This window comes from Ambystoma mexicanum, chromosome 2q (assembly GCF_040938575.1).
Source record: "Ambystoma mexicanum isolate Mex_15411 chromosome 2q, UKY_AmexF1_1, whole genome shotgun sequence".
In the NCBI taxonomy this organism is placed as follows: domain Eukaryota; kingdom Metazoa; phylum Chordata; class Amphibia; order Caudata; family Ambystomatidae; genus Ambystoma; species Ambystoma mexicanum.
Window position 1 is genome coordinate 342,934,611 of NC_090924.1, and position 21,331 is coordinate 342,955,941.

A 21,331-nucleotide genomic window follows, 5' to 3' on the forward strand; every position below is an offset into this window, starting at 1 on the left:
GCCAAAAGAAACGTCTGGTGATGAGTTCAGTCGTACCCTTAACACCATGGTGTCCTGCGTGGGATGGTCATGGCACCATTCCATCACCTTTTGTTGGAGAGGCAAAGAAGGTATGAATAGTCTCTGGTTGACAAAGATAAGTCCGTCCTTAACTGAGGTTCGGCAGTTCCTACCCAGATTAGACATAGTGTTGGATGAAGCTGTGTTGGCTTCCTTGATGTCATTAAAAAACGTAGTGAAGCTTCTAATGATGCGTTCCTTTTGGAACATTGAATCGTTAGTTAATGCTAGTAAAGAGTCATGAAGGTATCTTCGGGAAAGGGCATCCACCAGGGTGTTTTGGCTGCCAGGTATGTAGGTTATAATGAATTCATACTGGCTGAAGAAATGGGCCCACCTGACCTGACGGGAGTTGACACATTCCATATTACACAAAACCTGCAGATTCTTATTGTCAGTGCGAATGGTAAATGGTGCGGCCCCGCCCTGCAGAAGGGGTCTCCATTCTTCACAGGCGTTCTTGATGGCCAACAACTCCCTTTCAATCACGGAGTAGTTCCGTTGACTACTGGTGAGTGTTTTAGACATGTACGCTATTGGGTGCACCTTCCCGTCTTCCTCTTGAAGGAGGACTGCTCCAATGGCTCCTGTCGAAGCATTGGGCTCAATTATGAAGGGTTTCATCTGGTTGGGTTGCTTGAGAATAGGTACTGTACAAAACAAGACTTTAAGATGCGGAATGCTGCTTCAGCTTGTTCAGTCCACCTAAAAGGTCTTGCTTCCTTCTTGAGGGAAGGACCTTGTTGGAAAAATTACAGTTGAATTTACGATAGAAGTTAGCCAGTCCTAAAAACATCTGGACTTCTTTGACGTTAGTGAGGGATGGCCATGCTGTTATTGCTAGCACCTTTTCGGGATACATCTTGATACCTTGTTCGGAAAGCACAAAACCCAAAAATGGGACAGTAGTGACCGCAAATAAGCATTTCGCTGGTTTTATCAAGAGTTTGTTATCTTTGACACGTTGAAACACAGTATGTAGATGCCTGGTATGTTCCTGTAGATCGTGGGAAAAAACAAGGATGTCATCCAGGTAGACAATGGTGTAGATGTAAAGACTGTCTGAGAAAATCTGGTCCATAAATCGCTGAAATATGGCTGGCGGATTAACCAAACCAAAAGGCATAACCTTGTAAAAGACCTTAGTGCAAAAGAGATCCGAAGGAATTAAGACCTTGTATTGATTACAGGGGCCTCAATAAGGTCGCGATAAGGGATCATTACCCAATGCCGTTAATATTGGGCATTCTAGAGGCTGTTCAAGGGTGTTCCATCTTTACCAAACTGGATCTTCGCAGCGCTTACCATCTCCTACGTATCCGCAGAGGAGATTTGTCTCCTCTGCGGATACGTAGGAGATGGTAAGCACTGCGAAGATCCAGTTTGGTAAAGATGGAACACCCTTGAACAGCCTCTAGAATGCCCAATATTAACGGCATTGGGTAATGATCCCTTATCGCGACCTTATTGAGGCCCCTGTAATCAATACAAGGTCTTAATTCCTTCGAATCTCTTTTGGTAACAAAGAATAAAGGTGCCCCTGCAGGAGACTTGGAAGGTTGGATCAGTCAGTTCTCTAAATGGGCATCTAAATACTTCCGAAGGGTCTCTTTCTCGGTCAGGGATAGGAAGAACATACGCCGGAAAGGCACCAAGGCATCCGGAACCAGATCTATTGCACAGTCTTCGAGACGGTGGGGAGGCAGATCCAAGACTTCTTTGAGTAGAAAGACTTCATGATATTGGTTGAGCTCAGGTGGAATGCAACAGATCTTGCCAACATTGGTGGATTCTGTAGGTAGTATCTTCACAGTCCTTTGTGGCAAATCGAAAAGATAATTACGACGACAGTACCTTAAATGAAAAGACAGGGTATTCCTTGCCCAATCGATGGTGAGGTTGTGTCTTCTCAACCATGATATTCCTAGAATGATGGGAAAATGGGAGCCTGGATTATGTCAAAAGTGATTTCCTCGGTAAGACTTAGCACTCGAACCCGAAGGGGCTCGGTGGAATGGGTGATCGGGCCAGAGCTGAGGGGGACCGATCAACCATTTCCACCTTTTGTTCTTCATCTCTATGGAGACGTCATAGACCAATCTTCTCAGCCCTGTCAACCGTAGGCGTTCCGACTGGCGGTTTCTTCCGCGCGGGGGTTTGGAACGTAGATACGGAAGGTACTAGTCCCTCCTTTGTGTCCGTTATTTTTTCCGCCTTGTAGCGCGGGGCCGCTGGGAGTATATCTTCTCTCCCGGCCCAGCGGTCCCTGCGTTGCAACTATTCTTTGGAAGCTCTCGCTCTTCCGGGTTTCTTCGCTCCTGCCTCGCTCTGCCCAGGCATCAGTCACTCGCGCCCTCCAGCGAGTATTCTTACTTTCTCTCCCCTCCAGTTTTCTCTGCTGCTGCCGCGCCTCGGTGGTTTCTGTTTCTCTTCTCTGCGGCCCCGTCCCCGCGGATAGGCGCCGCCCCTTTCCCTACGCCTTTCTTTTCTCTCTCCGTTAATTATCTGGCGCCTTTTCTCCTTTTGCTTACCTCTTCTCTGGTCCTCGCCCCGCTTGCGGCCTTGGCTGGTGAGTGTCCCGGCTCCCACGACTGGACTCTCCTGTCCCACTGCAGTGTTGCCTTCAGTTACTCATACGGATCCAGTCTATTACCTACCTTCTACCCATCTGAAAGTCTACTTTCTGCTGAACTACGCCTTCCGTGCTCCAGACCAGAGGAGTCCAAGGGTTTTTTTCCCCCATTTCGGCTTGGTTCCGGAAGGGAGGTCCTCAGACAGCTGTTCTCTTCAGCGGTCACGGTGGCCTCCCTCCGTGACAAACAAGCTCATCGGAAAAAAGAGAAGGATTATCTACTTCGACGGCGTCTGCAAGACCCCGACAGCAATTCCGGCGGTTCAGGTGAGGAGAGTTCGACAGAAGGGGGAGAAAAGGGAGACCAGGCATTCAAACTGTCACAGATTACAACGCCAAAGAAAGACACTATGTCAGCCGAAGGGCAAGTGCAAGAACTATAGAAGGCTATTCAGGCTATGTCTCAGGAACTTCAGGGAGTCAAAGCTGAGAACGCCCTCCTTAGACAAATGGTATCCGCCCGGGAACCCCCTCCTCCAGAACTACCGCCTACAACACTATCCTCGGGAAGATTTGATGGTGCCCCCAAGAAAGTGAAGGAATTCCTAGAGGCGTGTACTGTCTACTTTACTTTCCGACCCCGCACTTTCTCTACAGACCAAGCGAAGGTCGGCTTCCTAATCTCGAACATGACGGGCAACGCTCTGACCTGGGCCACTCCCCTAGTCACAAGCAACAATGCCATTCTTCAAGATTACGCAGCGTTCCAAAATTCTCTGAGACAGACATTCGAACGCCCAGAGTTGTCATTTACTGCTTCTGAGGAGTTGTTGGATATAAAGCAAGGTTCTTTGGACGTCCTGTCATATATCTCTGCTTTCAAACGGTAGCTTCTGGCGCAGGCTGGCCAGAACCGGCACAGTATGCCATTTTCAGGAGGGGTCTAAAAGAGGAGATTAAGGATGAGTTAGCCAGATCTACTCGCTCACCTACTTTCTCGGACCTGCTAACTGCTGCACTACATATCGAGTATCGCCTACAGGAAAGGAAGATGGAAAGACGCAAACAACGAGGCTCAGGATTCCTCCCGGATTCTCGGGCATACTCTCCCCATAGTCGTTCTCCCGCTGCCGCTTCAGAGGAACCGATGCAGATTGGCTCCACAAGAGCACCTCTGACTGCTGCCGAAAGACGGCGAAGAAGAGAAAAGGGACTTTGCGCTTACTGTGGTTCGGATCGACACCTTCTAAAAGACTGCACAGAACTGCCTAACAAGAGGCAGGGAAACGATCACCCTCGGCATCAATAGGGACTAGTGTCCGGGGGTTTCCAGTTCTGTCTACTCGTCCCTATGTTTCTCTAACAGTTTCTTCTTCTGACTCCAAGGAAGATTCCAGACTCATGGTAGTTTCAGCTATCATCTTGATAGAAGGCGAGAAGGTGGAAACTCTCGCATTATTGGACTGCGGAGCAGCAGGAAACTTCGTTGATACCCTATGGGCCGATAAGGTCGGTCTACGCAGGATACCCCGGAAGGAAGGTCAGAAGATAGAAGGAGTTGACGGCTCTCCACTATCATCCGGACTCATCACCCATACCACTGAAGAGCTATCCTTAAAAGTTTTTCAGCACTCGGGAGTGATAAGGTTCGACATCATCCGGGCTGCACATTTTCCAATAATTTTGGGAATCACATGGCTTCGCAGACACAATCCCCAAATCGATTGGACAAATAACCAGCTGAGTTTCAGTTCTGCATACTGCACCGAACACTGTCTTCCACCGAAGAGTCAAAAGGGCCTTCAATCTACTACGGCTCACACCTCCAACTGTGTGGGGGTTTTTGCACTACCCAGTTTTTGCTCGAAATACTCCGAAGTATTCCAAGAAAGCCTTCACTCCAAACTGCCATCCCACCGGCCCGAGGACTGTACCATAGATCTGGTACCAAATGCACTAGTTCCATTTGGCAAAATGTTCTCTCTAACACTTACGGAGAAGCTTGTGTTACGTAACTATTTGGACACCAATATGACGAATGGGCTGATTCAGCCTTCGAAATCCCCTGCAGGGGCTCCCTTATTTTTCATCAAGAAAAGGGATTCCACTGAACTTAGACCCTGTATAGACTACAGAGGTCTAAATAAGGTGACTATCCGAGATCGTTATCCCATGCCATTGATCTCCGATATCATCGAGGCCGTACAAGGAGCCAGAATTTTTACCAAACTCAACCTCAGAAACGCATACCATCTGCTCAGAATCTCCAAGGGTGACGAATGGAAGGCGGCATTCCGCACCCCATTCGGCCTGTACGAGTATAAGGTGATGCCATTTGGACTAGTTAACGCTCCCGCAGCGTTTCAAAGATTTATGGACAGAATGTTTTCCGACATGCTGTCCACTTCCGTCATCATCTATTTGGATGATATCTTGGTCTACTCCTCAAATTTACAGGAACACATCGTTCATGTCACTCAAGTTCTTGAACGTCTACAGAAGAACAAGCTATTGGTTAAAGCCGAGAAGTGCAAATTTGCGGTACCTTCTGTGCTGTATCTGGGCTACAAGTTATCAGAAGAAGGGATAGACATGGATCAAAGGAAGGTTCAGGCCATTCTCGAATGCCCCGCCCCCACTTCTGTCCGAGAGGTGCAGAGGTTCCTGGGACTCTCCAACTATTACCGAAGGTTCATCCCCAACTTCTCGGAAGTGGTGTACCCCATCACTCGTCTTCTCAAGAAGGAGGCCTCTCCGTTCCGCTGGTCAACCGATACCGAGAACAGTTTCAAGTTGCTCAAACATCTCTTCTGCTCAGCTCCTATTCTCCGACACCCGGACCAAACTCAGCCCTTCATTCTGGAGACCGATGCCTCTGCAATTGCCATCGGAGCAGTACTACTTCAGGCTGTCGGTGGAGTGGAACATCCGGTAGCCTACTTATCCAAGACACTCTCTCCCAGTCAATTGAATTATTCTGTCCTAGAAAAGGAGCTGTTGGCAATGAAATTGGCTTGCGACGAATGGTGCCATCTGCTCATGGGGGCCCGACATCCCTTCCTTATCAGGACTGACCACAAAAACCTGCAAGCCCTCCAGGAAATGGAGTGTTCTAATTCCAGACCAGCACGTTGGGCCTATCTTTTCTCGCAATATGATTACCAGATTTCTTACATTCCTGGGTCACTAAACCGTCTGGCAGACGCCCTATCCCACAAGGACTCCAGCAAGAAAAGGGCTTTGTTATCCGCTGAACCCATGTTTCATCGCAACCGGATATTGGCCCTTGTTAGCTCTTTCCTACAAGAGGTGAAGACAGCTGTGGTTCAGGAACTTCCCCAATTACTGTTACACTCCGACTCACCTTACCAGGAGAAGGACGGCTGGCTGTTCTTCAAGAAACAACTGTATGTTCCGGAAGGCATGCTGAGGAAGAAGATTCTGGATTGGTGTCACACTTCTCGTCTTGCAGGTCACCGCGGGGGAATCAACACCCTGGAGCTCATCGAGGAATTATTCCTGGCCCACCGTGAGAAGAGATACCTTGGACTTTGTGAAGACCTGTCCCATTTGTGCTCGGTCTAAATATCCTACGGGGAAACCGTTGGGGTTACTCACCCAAGTTGAGATGCCTACTCGCCCCTGGGGGTTGGTTTCTACGGATTTCATTGTAGACCTACCGGAATCCGAATCCTGTACCTGCATCATGGTCACGGTGGATGCGTTCTCCAGGATGGCACATTTCTCTCCTCTTTCTGGCGTTCCTACAGCCACCAGGATGGCTGAGGTGTTTGCACGAGACATCTTCAGACTTCACGGTTTACCTGACAAGATCATCTCTGATCGGGGTAGTCAGTACACCTCGAGATTCTGGACAGCCCTGTGTAACCGATTGGGGATTGAGCGAGCACTCTCTTCGGGATTCCATCCCCAATCCAACGGGATGACGGAACGTCTGAACGCTACTCTCAAACTATATCTGAGATGTTACGTCACTCAGCATCAGGACAATTGGGTTTCTCTACTGCCCACTGCAGAATTCTCGTATAACAATACCAGACACGCTGCCACTGGTCTCTCGCCATTCTTTTGTACGTATGGAATCCACCCTAAGTCCATTCTTCCGGAGGTTCCCAGTTTCACCAACTCCCCAGCGGCCGAAGAGGTATTGGATCAGATCAAGGAGGCCCATGCCACGGCATTGCGGAGTTTAGAGTACAGCAGAAGACGATCGAAGATCGGAGCAGATAAACACCGCAAAGAATGTCCAGATTGGAAGCCAGGTGACAAGGTGTGGTTGTCCACCCGGTTTTTACCCAGATGGACAAGGCCCTCTAAACTCTCCCCTCGCTTTCTGGGTCCTTTTCCCATTCTTCTCAAGATCAATCCTGTGGCTTACCGTCTTCGGCTGCCTCCTTCTCTAAGTCGCATTCACCCTGTATTTCATTCGTCTCTCCTTAAACCTTTCTATTCTGATTCTCATCACAGACCAGTGCCCAGACACACTCCCTCACAGAAACCCAATCAATCAGAATTTGAGGTCTGCAACATTAGACACTCTAAGTTCTACCGAGGAAGGTTGGAATACCTTTTGTCTTGAAAGGGTTATCCGGAGTCGGAGGACTCTTGGGAACCTGCTTCTCAGGTGCATGCTCCTCGCTTGCTCGCCAGGTTCCATCGCCTGCACCCGGGGAAGCCTGGGGTGGTGCGGACCGGAAGGGGGCATACTGTCAACCGCAGGCGTTCCGACTGGCGGTTTCTTCCACGCTGGGGTTTGGGACGTAGATACGGAAGGTACTAGTCCCTCCTTTGTGTCCGTTATTTTTTCCTCCTTGTAGTGTGGGGCCGCTGGGAGTATATATTCTCTCCCGGCCCAGTGGTCCCTGCTTTGCAACTATTCTTTGGAAGCTCTCGCTCTTCCGGGTTTCTTCGCTCCTGCCTCGCTCTGCCCAGGCATCAGTCACTCGTGCCCTCCAGCGAGTATTCTTACTTTCTCTCCCCTCCAGTTTTCTCTGCTGCCGTCGCGCCTCGGCGGTTTCTGTTTCTCTTCTCTGCGGCCCCGTCCCCGCGGATAGACGCTGCCCCTTTCCCTATGCCTTTCTTTTCTCTCTCTGCTAATTATCTGGCGCCTTTTCTCCTTTTGCTTACCTCTTCTCTGGTCCTCGCCCCGCTTGCGGCCTTGGCTGGTGAGTGTCCCGGCTCCCACGACTGGACTCTCCTGTTCCACTGCAGTGTTGCCTTCAGTTACTCATACAGATCCAGTCTATTACCTACCTTCTACCCATCTGAAAGTCTACTTTCTGCTGAACTACGCCTTCCGTGCTCCAAACCAGATGAGTCCAAGGGTTTTTTCCCCATTCGGGGTTTTTTCCCCTATTTCGGCTTGGTTCCGGAAGGGAGGTCCTCGGACAGCTGTTCTCTTCAGCGGTCATGGTGGCCTCCCTCTGTGACAAGCAAGCTCATCGGAAAAAAGAGAAGGATTATCTACTTCGACAGCGTCTGCAAGACCCCGACAGCAATTCCGGCGGTTCAGGTGAGGAGAGTTTGACAGAAGGGGGAGAAAAGGGAGACCAGGCATTCAAACTGTCACAAGCCCATACCGTGTCTATGAAATTGCCGGCTGCGCCGCAGTCAATGAGTGCCAAAGTGTCCAAAGTTTGTTCTGTGGTAGCAATCTGTATAGACACGACCATAAGACGGGAATCATCCTCATTCTGTGGGGGTGTTATGGATAAGGATACATAGGGACTCTTGAGGGACCCTCGGATACCTGTCCCTAACTGGTCGGAGGGCGATCGTTTCCCGAATGCCTAGGCGGTACATCAGGGCAGTTCCTGAGAAGATGACCATCGAAACCACAGAACATACACAAACCGGAATCTCGCCAGTGTTTCCTCTCCTCCGGGGTTAGAGGGGCTCTAGCCGTACCAATCTGCATCGGTTCGTCTCTAGGTGGTCTCATAACCAGAGGTGAAGGTGAGGAGGAGGAAGGAAAAACTGGCAAAGGTGGTCTGGCTCTTTTCTTTTCTGCCCTACGTTTGCTGAGGCGATACTCGATCTGTAAGACAGTAGTCAGCAAGTCAGAGAATGTTGTGGGTCTGGGTATTCTTGCAAGCTCATCCTTTATTTCCTCCTTAAGCCCCCTCCGGAAGATCACATACTGAGCCTGGTCAGGCCAGCCAGCCTCTGTTGCAAGATGTTTGAATGTAGAAATATAGGACAGTAGATGTGAGAATCCCTGCCGAACGTCCAGCAGCTCTTCACAAACTGTGAATATCTCAGGATGGTCAAAGGTATCTATCAATCTTTGTATAAACTCATCAGAATTCTGTAAAACGGGATCATTGCTATTCACAAGAGGGGTTGCCCAAGCTACCGCATTTCCCGTCATGTTGGAAACCATGAAACCTATGCGAGTACTAACATACTCATAAGTGTGAGGCTGAAACTTGAAATATAGCTGGCAAGTGTCGATAAACTCCTTCAGCTTTTTAGGCGTGCCATCATACTTTCCCGAAGAAAGTGCCATGGGAGGTAAATTAGTGGCGTGTGCCTCTCGTGTAGTCACCATTGGTTTCAGAATAGTGTTTTCAGCCTTCAAATTCTGAACCTCTAGATTGAGATTTTGTACTGGGGCCACCAATTCCTGTATCTGTTCGACAGTCGCCATGGTTGGTATTTGGCATTGCAAGCTGTCAGCGTTTACGCTTTCATTACCGGTTTGAAACGAACTTCCCTCCTCCTCACCTGAATCAGAATCCCCCAGATGCAATTTGTGTAGCCTCCTCTCTCAAATGCTTCTTTTTTTTATTTGCGGGTGTGGCTTGCCATGGAATGAAGCCACCGTGCAAGTTGATAACAACAACCCAGGGGCCCCCTTCCGGAACCGCCGGAACAGGGGAAAAAGAAAAAACCCCTTTGCGCATATGCTGTGCTGGTCCCTAGTATCAGTATCCGTGGGGACGGGAAGCCAAGGAACAGCCGTTTAGGTGACTGGTCAAGGAGAGAACGGATGGTGACCAGGCCACAGAGAATAAGGACAACAGGAAACGAAGGTAAGTGCCAGAGTAGTAAAAGGAGGGGTAGCCAGAACGCGAGAGAGAACAGAGCGGAGAGGAGGAGCGAAGGCAAGAGAAAGCAGGGCGCGGAGCAGCGAAAAGAGAGAAAAAGTAGGAAAAGCCGCCGAAGCGGGGGAAGAAGAGGAGAGAGCTAGGAAGGGTACAATGTGTACAGAGCGGAAAAAACACAAGCAATGCCTCCCAAAGAGGAAAAGCGGAACGCCAAGCCAAGGGTTGCAAGGCAGTGTCCGCCGGAAGGGGAGGGAACAAATACCCGCCGCCGGACAGCGTCGGAGCAACTAGACCGCTAGGACACATTGCCAAAGAACGTAACGGCACTAGCAATGGCGTTTTAGACACCAGCGGTCCCACAGATGTCTACCAACTCGAGGCATGACACCTAGACACTGGTACGGGTCGCATTGGAAGAGCGGGGTTGCGGTTTCTCACATCAGTTTTCTCCTTCAATGGTTTCTTATTCTGGCCATCTTCAAATTGACTGTTCACCTTCCCAATTTCCTGACCTTTAGGTCAATCAATTTTTTGTGGCGTCTCATGTCCCATTCCCAAGTTTTGACTTTTTTGTCCCAATGGTATTTTCAGGTTTTTTTGTTTTAGAAAGATTGGAGCAATTTTCATGGGCGGTGCACTTGTTTTCAATTTTTGTTTGGGCGGAAGAAAGATGGGAGCAAGTTTCTTAGGTGGCACCAAAAAGTCAGTCTGGCTGCTAGCAGTCTTTTTAGTAATAGCCGGGAGATCCTGGTCCAGATTCTTCTTTGGTTCCGGATTTGCTAAATTCGACTTAGTGTTTTTAGATGACCCTGGCCTAGGGCCTTTCAAATTTCCTTTGTTTTTGTTCAATATAGGCAGTTTTTTTTATGTGGGGTGAAATAAGTTGGATCCCTACATTTGTCCAATTTACAAGGAGATAAACCGGAGGTAGTTGGAATTTCCAGCTCATCCGGAAAAGTACTTTAAGGTGGAAAAAAAACGACCCCTCCCCCTTTTGTCAGGGTATGATAATGGTTTTTCCGGCATTTTGGACTGATTCATTGCGGTAGAATTATTTTGAGGTTTAGGGACTACAATTCTATCTCCCAATGGACCACTTCTCAGATTATAGATGTTAGACATTGCCTCTAGCCCCCCGGTAACCAGTCAATGGACGGGAACTTTGGATCTAGTGGTAGACTGGAAAACTGTAACAGGGTGTACTCCGTTTAAACAAGTCCAAAGTGATTAACACACAGTAATGCCTGCTCTCCCCAGTAAAAATCCAATAGGGACGAAGCCCCTGAAGTCACACACAGAGATACTGGGCTAGCGAGATCAAAGGAGATAACTCCAACAGTCTCCCGCTAAGCCACTGTTGCTCCAGATAAAGAAATACTTCGATAATAATCTTCTAGCACAATCACAGTGCTATAAATAGCATATTTATTTATTTATTACATTTATATAGCGGGCAGGCAGCCCAGGGGCATTGTGGCGCTGTTACTTGTAAGGAGACTTTGTTACAATGGGTGCAGGATGTGCCTTGGGTTACAGTAAGACAGGATCCTGTGTCAAGCAATAGGGAGTATCATACAGCATCATACATGGTAGTCATGGTAGCTTGATCAGATGAGGTTGGTTAGGCGAACAGTGCATATGCACTTTTCTTCGTTTTCCACGCTGTGAACAATACTAGGAGACAGACAGACCAAACAGTGGGATCAAAGAGGACTAGCCTCAACAGTCTCCCACTTTGTGTTGCATTCAGGGGTTTCAAATGCTTACCTGTTCGCCCTCTGTGAGCCAGTAGTACGTATGATCTTTGCCTCTTATGCCTTTCTAGCTCTGTCACTAGAGGGTTCGGCGATTACACGTGTGCCTCCCTTTGGTCTGTGCTTCAAAGCTTTAATGCAGGGCTCGCCCCTTTGTGCTCAGCAAACAGCCAAACAGCATCCGAAATTGCACGCCCTTTACACGTGCGGGCTTCACGCCGCAAGAGTGTTATAGTTCTGTTTATATCTGCTTCCTGGGAGTGCAGATGGGCGGAGCTACAGGAGAGCGCGTAGGTCTTTAAAGTAGCAGTATCTCATTCCTTTGATTTCAAAGTATAGAGTGCAGGATACAAGCAGGATACCAGCACAAGCTCCGTTTGTGTTGCTTGAGATTAGAAATAAAAAGTCTGGAACAGGAGCAGTCAATGTAACAATCACTGACAGCACAGCACAGCCAAACAGCATCCGAAATTGCGTGTCCTTTACATGCGCGGGCTTCACAGATCCTCTGAAACAGTTCCTGTACCTACCCGTATCCTGAAACCACTGGCATGTGAATTTGAAAATACAAACAAGAATAAACAAACTCTCACCAAACAACAAAGTAAGTACAGTACCATCGTATTAGTTTACATGTTCCGAAGAGAGTGCAGTGCTCTTGCATTGTAAGGTACACAATTGCATCAACCCTTCTGTATATGCTTCATTCTTACTCAAGTTAAGTCTACAGTTCTGCACTGTATATTGCAGCACACCACCATAATGCAAACCCCCATATAGTAATATAGTTTTCCGAACCGAAAGTGAGAGCCCATTACACAGTGACACACATCCATTTATATGCCTACCCTCATATTCAAGCACTCATGCACATTGCACACATATACATTTCAAAATCTGCACACCCACACTACCCTTTTTTTCTCCAACAGCTACTAAAGAATGCCTACCAAACAGCAACTCTGTAGACAACAATGGAGAAATAGATCAGTGCAACCTAAAAGTATAGAAAGCAGCAATCCACCCCTAGCAGAATTTGTGCAGAAAGTTGAAAACAGAAGAGCGAAAACAGTCCCTAACGACAAATGAATCACCTATCAGTAAGGAAACTGTAATTCCACAGTCAAAATGTGGAAATGAAAAGAAATGCACTAAAAAAAAAGTGCATTGCTCACTACTGTTAACAGAGCATGTACAAATGGTAATGCCACCACAAGGAAGCATTCCCAAAAATACATTTTACAAAAAAAATGTCCACCGCAGAGTCTTTCAGAACATTCTAAGTAGAGGTGAGAAATCAGGGTCAGCCCTTAAAACTTACAGCAAAAAGGTAATCCTATAAGCTCTTGTAGACAGTGCAATGGTCCTGAAACAAAAATTGTTTATATTACTTTTACTTTTAAACAGAATGAAACCGGTTAAAAAAATTAATTAGTGAACTACAACCAGCTCTTCGAAATCAATGCAATGTAGCATAGATACCTTTGGCCCCATCTGTGCAGGTGAGTGGAGACACACCACCAGCACAGAGCCATACTTCAATGAGGAATCATACAAACAAGAGCAAACAAACCAAATTGCTACACGTAGCTGTGGACGAGGGTATGAAAAGGTACACAATACCATAATGGAAGCAGAATCACTGCTCTCACAAATATTCCCATCAAACGTAGATGCCACTGTCCATTCCACCAAACCAGTACGCCTCACGTACAAATGGCCTTGCACATCAATGTGTAACATTCGCCAATACTCTATCAAAGCTTTGCAGCAGTTCCTCAATCACTATGTGAAAGCCAATGACAAAGGCAACATTAAAATACTACAAACTATGGACTCCTGTACAGTGCACAATCACACAGGACTACAAGGACATTCCTTAGCCTGCATTTCTGGACCTACTTTCAAAAGCACCTTCCACCATATCAAAATGTTAGCAACACACCATTCCACTGTAAGAAATCTGGTTTCCAAACTATACTATGCACAAAGTCCAGCTTCAACACTGCATCAGTTAAATAATATTCTGTTGCACAGTACTTCCAAAGACCTGCTCGAAGAAATCAAGCACATCCAAAAGGAAATATTTCGGAAGTTAAAAGCACTCACAAACTCCAGCACTTGCAGACAACAGTAGTGACAACTGTGTAGATATCAACTTTCTATGCCACACGTACAAAAAAGAAATACAAAACTTAAAAAGCACATTTGCTGAAGTGCCAAACCAAGTATGTGTGTGTTGTCTCAGAACCTTCTATAGAAAGAGCACCAAAATAGTAGACATAATGCACAAAATAGAAGACAATGAGGAATCCCAATGGTTTCAATTAGCTCTATACCTTATAGCGGAAAACAAATACAACATTACTAACACCTACATACTGTGCACATACTGCACTGCAAAACTTGACAATAACCAAATGCCTTCACGGGTGATCACTAATAATTTGGAATTATTTCCACTGCCAAACGCACTTCAGCAGCTTAATTTGTATGAGAGCATTATAATCCAAACAGTGCACCCATTTCAGGCAATAGTACGACTTCAACCAAAAACTGCAAAATTGCCTCCTACCGAATTACTAACGGGCATTTGTGGGAAAATAGATAATCTTAAACAACATGTAGACACTCTACGAGTGCGAAGGCCATTAGAACAATTTTTGATTATCCTGGTAAATGGTGTACCTACAAAAGATTAAAAAAATCTGGCAGCAACCATTGGACTTAAAGTTAGGAAAGCCTTGAAGTACCTTAAAGAAAACAATGAATACTACAAAGACATAAACGTTGAAAATTCTAGATCACTACACAATTCACCCACTGTACTCCAAAGACACCGTAGACGATGCACTAGAAACATATCAAAATCGGCAAGCCAAAAGGATTGCCAATTAGTATATGGGAAAAAAGTGTGGCAGCACAAGCCTTCCCAACTGGAAAAGGTGGGAGATATGATGAAAGATGCACACAAATAACAGAATCAGAATACCGCTCTTTACGAATGTATGGTGAAGACCCTAGATTTAGACAAAACGTGGAATACATATTTCACCTCCTTTTTTAAAGTAAGCTAGCAACGCTATTTTATGGAGTTGCACACACATTGAAAAATCGGTTCCCATTTTCCAAACATATCTGCTGCACAGCTACTTCAAAAGGTACAAGACAAGGACAAAGTTTTACACTCTAGTATTACAAATCTCTTGGCAAACATGCGTGGTATAAAAGAGTACTGGTTCCGACGGCTACGCAACCTTGGCCCACCCACATGGTTTGTCACTTTAAGTTGTGCAGAGTACGCAAGGGAAGACTTGCACACTTTCCTATGCATAGCAAACCAAACCAAAACAAAACAGATGTAGAAATAAAAACACCAGGAGAACTGTGCTCTCTGGATCCTGCACATGTATCAAGGTACTTCCATCATCACTTCATTGCCATGCTGCACTTCATTTGCAATAAAGCATATCCTCCCCTTGAGAAGTAGAACACTTCTTTCAGAGAAAAGAATATCAAGCCAGAGGAGCACCACACATCCTTTTGTGGATTAAAAATGCTCCTAAATTTGGTGAGCACCGTGATGCAATTGTTTTCCAGATCATTCACAATATGTCACTTGCGAAATCCCTACAGAAAGTACACATAGGGACCTACATGCACATATTTTGCAGTTTCAAAGACACAAGTGTGGCAAGTATTGTCGATGCAAGTACAAAAACAAAGGGAAATTCTGCATTAAATGCTGCTTTGGTTTCCCTAGACCAGTTTCGGCAACAGGGCAAGTGAATTGCTTCATGTCTTCGGTTCGACACAGTGTGAAAGGGAAATCTCCTCAGAACACATACTGCATAAAAAGAACCGAAGCAGCAAAATACATCAATGATTACAATACAATAATTGCCCTCCTATGGAATGAAAATGTAGATGTACAGTACATTGCAGGCAATTCTACTGGAGTTGCATGATATGTCACAGCCTACTTAACCAAAGCAGAAAAAACAGAGCTAAAAGACCTCTGGGATGACATATCCTCTGACAAAACACTGGCACAGAAATTGTACAGCTTTGGCATAAAAATGCTGTCCCATAGAGAATGTGGCAGCTACGAAGCGGCAGACCGTTTAACAGGCACCGCCTTATATGGGAAATCTGAAAACAGTGTTGCTAAGCCTTGGTCCTTCTGCACCCAGAAAGAGTTCTAAAATCATACAAGGACATAGAAAGAATAGCCAAAAACGATCCCAACAGCCAGGACATTTTGAAAAACAACTTATTAGACACATACTACCCAAAAAGGAGTGTTACTTCAGAAACCATGTGCCTGTATCACATAGCCCAAAACTTCTCATACAAAAATATCATTAAACCAGATGAGAAAAAAGGTAGATACCCAGTCGAAGGTTGTGGAGGCAGCCTGGTGAAACTTACCAACTCAGCCTCATCAATTATATGGAATTATCATTGAAAACTCCTCAACACAAAGAACTGTACTACATGGCTCTAATGCAACTTTTCAAACCAGGGAGAAAAGAGGAAGAGTTATTAACTACCCACGCCTCCTATGAAGATGTGTTCAATGCAACTGAAAGTACTATAACAGATATAAACTATGCACGGTACAAAACAATATTAGACAATGAACGTCAACCCGAAGAGCACAACTAAATGTAGATACTACTGAGAGCACTTAACCTTCTGTGATAGAAAGCCAAGAACCACTTGGACAGGCACTCCTAGCAAATGAGGCAGAATTAGCCAGGACAGAAGTAAAGACCACCATGTGGCAGTATGAGCAATCAGCAGAAGAGTTTGCTGTACTAAAATCCCAACTAAACAATGAACAGCGTACCATTTTCCTAGAAGTAAGCAAAGAAATTGAACATGGTATACGGCACGGAACTAAAACTTGTACTTGTGAAAACTACAAACCTGTACTGCTATATGTAAGTGGTGAAGCTAGTTCAGGGACAACATTCTTAATACAAATTATCAGTAAATTCCTCCAACAATTAACAAACAACCTTTCAGCTGTTGTAACCACCCCCACAGGTTTAGCTGCTTACACCATACGTGGTGTCACTTTACACAGATTGCTACTGCTTCCAGAGGAACACCAAAACAGATTAGAGTACTACAAACTTTCAGCAGAAGCTGCTATGGAGCTACGCAGAGTTTTCAAGCAAATGAAAGTGCTCCTAATAGATGAGGTGAGATGGTTTCCAACCTAATGTTAGTTTTGATTCACCTTAGATTGCAGGAGGTGCTCAAAAGAGACTACGAATAACTCATTGGAGGAAAACATGTGATTGTTTTTGGAGATCTCCTTCATTAACACCAGTGAAATGCAAACCTATATTTAAAACCCTAGGACACAAACTGTGCCGTAAAAGTCTTGGATGCATCGGGAATGCAAATCTCTGGCAACATTTCCCATACGAGAACTAACTGAAAACAAGCATCAGTCTGCAGACCTCACCTACGCCAACATAAAAAATAAAAAAAAATATACGGATTGGGGTACTATCAAAAGAAGCACAGTCTACCCTTAATACCAGATGCATCTATGAGCTATATGGGCATAACACATGTGGTACTGATGTCATGGAGCAATTAGCTCACAAAAATATGAGCTGTATATCCTTAATGCCAACTCTAGCAAGTTGTGCACAATTCAATACAACAATGCTGAAAAAAGAAAAAGCAACCACTAGTGGGAATTCACTCCACAGACAAACTGGACGTACACAGTATGACACTACCTATGTGTCAACAAGCCATAGCACGACTAAATTCCTTAGAAAACTCGATCTCCAACAGGGCTGGTTGGGAGAAGATTTTAACATTATGGGCCTCATTACACGGACGGCGGTAAGGGTTTACCGGTAACGGTAAACCCTTACCGCCTTACTATGAGGTCCCTTTGCGGGTTGGTACTTTAACGCCTGCTGTTTAGCAGGCTTTAAAAACCAACCCGCAAAGGGACCAGGGTGCTAATTACGGTACCACAATTTGCGGCACCGTAATTAGCACCTTCCCCATTCCCATAGAGCCCTATGGGGCAAAAATGGGAATGGGGAAGGGCAATGGGGGAAGGGGGAATTACCGCCCCGCCAACCTTGAAATAGGGTGGTAATTCCTCTTTCCTCCAAGGCAGTGCCGGTATTTTACCGGCATGGACCAAGGTGCTAATAGCACCTTGGTCCTCCGCCTACCGTGTAATGAGGCCCTATGTGTTAACTATAGAGTAATGCTAAAGCGTAACCTTGACGTAGAGCAATGTTTACTTAATGGAGCCCTTGGAACAGTTGTTGGCTTTCAGACATACCCATGTGCCAACAGCTGTTACGCTCACCTGGCTCCCACAGAGGCGTCGATCTGAACTGGACAGCTGTGGTTTCCACCAATGCGACGCGTAGGGCCGAGATGACGGACTGGACTGGCCCACCTAGCTTCGTTTGCTTGGCCCGTAGGAATATTCTTCTGCAAATGGAGAAAGGGGATTAACCACCCGTGTAGTTGAGCGTAAATCCCCCCACCCCCGCTGTTCTCCCCACAGATCACCTTTGATGTCCCCTCTTATAGTCTCACCTGACGGTTTGAAAAGATGAGCTCTCCATCCTGCATTGAGCGCAGGGGCGCGTTGATAACCAGTTGCTTCACTGGCTCGAAGGAATTGGTGAGTTCCAGAACAATATTGACTCCGAAAAGTATGTAGTTCGTAAGAGTTCACATGTCTGACTTTCACTCTTGTCTGATTCCTTGCAGTTTGCAGCTTGACCCCAGCGAAGAGTTCCTTGTGGTAGCTGACGAAATTCAGGTAAGGATTTGGCTTATCCTACACAGTTCAATAAAGTAAGGCCAGAATGTAACCTGTTGCTTGCTCCCTTATTCAGGTGTGGAGAGAAAATATGAAGTTCGGGGAATAATGCCTCCGGCGGTAAAATTAGGTAAGTCTATTGTGGTGAGAAGAGTTCCCCTTGTTTGTCCCTTTGTCTAACCTTGTTGTCCCTTTTGTTCCCCTTAGGGGCCGGAATACGGCGAGGATGCAATGGAGACTGCTGTCATGATCTCTGCTTCCAAAAGGTCAGGGTTTTCCCAACTCCCTTGGAAGCAGATTCATAACCCAGGTCCTGAGTGCCAACCAGTCCCAATTGGGACCTTTTGGACCCAGTCCTGGCGCCAGTGGCACCAGGCTCATAAATATGCCCAGTCCCAGCGCTGGAAGCGCCGGGCTCATAATGCTTGGGTGGACTTACCTGCAGCAGACCATGCTGCTTACTTGCCTGCCAGTTGAGCCTCTGATCCTCTTCTGTTTGGAACTACTTTTCCTGTTGGGTGGGGCAGGAGCCACTCCCTAGGTTCAGAACACTGGAACTCTTCTGGAAAGCAGGAACTCTTTTCTTACCTAGGCGTGGCTGTGGAAGGAGACACCTAAGCACTACAGGAGGCTATTTAAACCACACCCGATGGATGAATCTTGCTTTGCGTTATTCTGCATCCTCTGCAGCAGAACGCTCATCGTGTCTTCTGCATCTGATCCTGGGCCTAAGGAAAAAGGCTTACCATCCTGAATCCAGTCTTCAGCAACACCTCTAAAGACAAGAAAGAACAGGTTAGCATTACGGTCTTCAGTGACAGCTCTTCACTTACCTGGGCCATCGGCTGTCACCAACGCCTCGCGCTGCATTCTGAAAGACAAAGGCTTACCTACTCTTCGTGCGCTCCGGAGGTCTTCACACTGCATTCCGGCATCTGAAAGACAAAAGCTTACCAACTCTTCGCACGCTCCGGAGGCCTTCGGCGCTGCATCCCGCATCTGAAAGACAAAACAAGGTGCGTTTAAAGACATTGGGGAACTTTAATACTCACGTGCCATTACTCCTTTCCACATCTAACCCAGTGGGTATTCCGGCACCCTGCAGCCGCTCCGAACTTGTACCTGCAAAATAAAAAGACAGTTAGAGCGCATCGTGAAGCAGGCAACAAGCGCTTACTTACGTGCTTCCAGGCGCTTCTATTCATCACACGGGCTCCATCTTCAACTCACTTCAGCCCGTCATCCACCATCGCCGGAACCCTGCAAAACAAGAGACATCATTACTAAAGACTTTAAAGACATTAGAATTACTCGAAACTTACCGTTCGTGCAGTAAACGACGGACAGCAGTCCTCTGAAGTCAAGAGGCCTGCTCCCCTTATCCAGTGAAGAAACTGGTTACAGCACCCTGCCCCGAGGCAGATGGAGAGCACGGCGTTCACTTACCTAAGGTGAGAGCGTTAACCTTCGGGGTTCTACAGGAGAAGAGAAAGGGAAGAAGAGAGAGACATTCAATAACCCAGTTCATTAATCCCATATTTTCTATCTGCAGACATCTTACCCTTCGAATCAAACATACAGTGCACAGAGGTCCAGCCCAAAGAGCCAGCCGTGTGTTACACATCACCTTTGAAGATACGGTATACGCCCAGTCAAGACCGGCGCCTCTACGGGAATCAGGTGAGCGTTACAGAACGCAAAGCCCACCACAAAACTCCCGTCCAGGCGCTATGGAAACCTCGGATACCGACCAACTAGCCCAGTTACTTGGGGAACTAAGGGCAGAAGTGCATGCAGCCCGTCAGGAAACGAACGCTCTAAGAAGGGAACTGATTATTTCCAAGGAGCGAACAGATGATCTCGCTAGACAATTGCTACAGTCACAAGCCGGACAGACCCCGTTACCCGCATCTGGGGGAAATCTTCCTTCTACATCCTCTATGAATCCAGTGCAGATCAACCTACCTGGGAATGTACCTTTGGCTCCGCCCGAACGATTTTCTGGTGACCCAAAGAGGTTTGCAGTATTTATCAATCAGTGCCGGTTGCATTTCTTATGCCGGCCAGCAGCCTTTCCAACTGATCAAGCTAAAGTAGCTTTTGTGCTTTCGTACCTTAGTGGCAATGCGGCAGACTGGTCGATCCCTCTAGTAAATCAAGATGATCCGGTCCTCCATGATTTTCAAGCTTTTCAGCTCAGTATGGAAAAACTGTTCGCAAGACATTCACAGGGGCAGGCCTTGGACAATGAGCTTCTTTCGTTGCGACAAGGTAATCAAGACCTTTTGGCTTATATTGCGTCTTTCAACAAACTGGTAGTGGAAACTCAATGGCCTGAGGACAAAAGGATTACGCTGTTTTATAGAGGTCTACGTGGAGAGCTCAAAGATGTGTTAGCCCAAGTAGTGAATCCCCCACAAGATTGTTCGGACTATATAGACTTAGTCGTTCAAATAGATCACAGACTGCAGAACAGGAAGGCCGATCGTTCCAAGTTTGATGCTCGAGTATTTTCCAAACCGCCAACTCCTTCCAAAGGAGTAGACTCCGGGGAACCCATGCAAATAGGGGGTCTGAAAGGTCCTCTAACACAAAAGGAGCGGGAAAGGAGAAAACAGTTGCAATTATGCCTCTATTGCGGAAACTCAGGGCACTTTCTTCGAGACTGTCCGGTGAAACCTGCTAAGAAGGCAGTAGGAGCTGCAGTTACCAAAGTTACAAACTCTGAGCAGGGAAACAACCTCGCCCGACAAGAATAGAGGTCCTCTTGCCGAGCGTGAAAACCAGTTCCGTGACCTCGCATTTCGTGATACCTATGGTCCTCATTAGCCCTGATAATCCGGATCGATTACATGCAATCGAAGCTTACGTCGACAGCGGTGCCATCGGCAATTATGTGGATCATGAAATGGTTTTGAGGATGAATCTAACTCTTTGTCCCAAGGCTGTAAAGGACGTCATTACTACAGTGGATGGTACAGAGATAGCCTCCGGGCCAGTAACGCATACCACTCAAGAAGTGACGCTAATAAGTCAAGATGGACACCATGAGAAG

General features: G+C 46.6%; 1 protein-coding gene across 2 annotated transcripts in view; it reads right to left on the minus strand.

The window, feature by feature from the left end:
* The window catches only part of ZDHHC4 (zinc finger DHHC-type palmitoyltransferase 4), a 297,668-nt gene that overhangs the window by 252,207 nt on the left and 24,130 nt on the right, over positions 1 to 21,331 (minus strand). The window lies entirely within an intron of this gene.